We start from the raw sequence: 851 nt of genomic DNA on the forward strand, positions 1-851 counted from the left end.
TGGGTTTTGAGGCTCCAGTTGTACTGGGGGTTCTGAGAGGAGAGAGAGGGCGGCGCCGTCACCCCGGCTGCTCGTGGCCTCCGGGCTCGCCCACGCGGAGCGGCACGCGGGACCCAGACTCAGCCGGGGGCCCCGCTCCCTCCCCGCACCGTCATCTTCCGAGGGTGACCCCATCCTCCGCCGGCCTCTGCAGCTTTATAGCTGGAAGTTGGCGCTTTTTTACCCCCTTCGGCCATTTCTGTCCCCCGCCCCCAACTACACCTCTGGCCACGGCATCGGTTGTTTCCAGGCGCCCAGTGCTGTTGGTTTGTTGAGATTCCACGCAGAAGAGCAGAGTGTTGAGCTGATTCATTGCACTTCGCACGATGCCCTCGAGGTCTATACAAACGATTTTGTTCCATGCGGCTGGATTCTGTTCCACGTCTCCTTCCGACGTGTCACGTTTTCGCAGTCGGTCACTGTCTGGGCTGCTCCGTATCTCGGCCGTCGTGGGCAACACTGCAGTGGACGTGGGGGTGCACCCATCTTTTTGAGTGAGTGACGCTGTCTTCTTTGGGTAAATTCCCAGGAGAGGCATTGCTAGCTCCTGAGGAAGTCCTGTTCGTGGTTTTTGGAGGAACCTCCACGCGGCTTTCCACGGCGGCCTCGGCAGCCCACGTTCCCACCGGCCGTGCGCAAGGGACCCGGCCCCCGCAGCCGGACGGCCCTGTGGAGGGGACGCCCCCCCACGTGCACCCCCTTTGTCCTCAACTTCCCCTTCTGTCCTTCGCTCCGAGACCCTCCCCGTGCCGTCTGTGCTTCTAGTTCCTCTTATTTTCCCCCTAAAACGTGCGACTCCGTTTGATCCCAGC

This window comes from Pteropus vampyrus, unplaced genomic scaffold, assembly GCF_000151845.1.
Source record: "Pteropus vampyrus isolate Shadow unplaced genomic scaffold, Pvam_2.0 Scaffold9758, whole genome shotgun sequence".
NCBI classification, from domain to species: domain Eukaryota; kingdom Metazoa; phylum Chordata; class Mammalia; order Chiroptera; family Pteropodidae; genus Pteropus; species Pteropus vampyrus.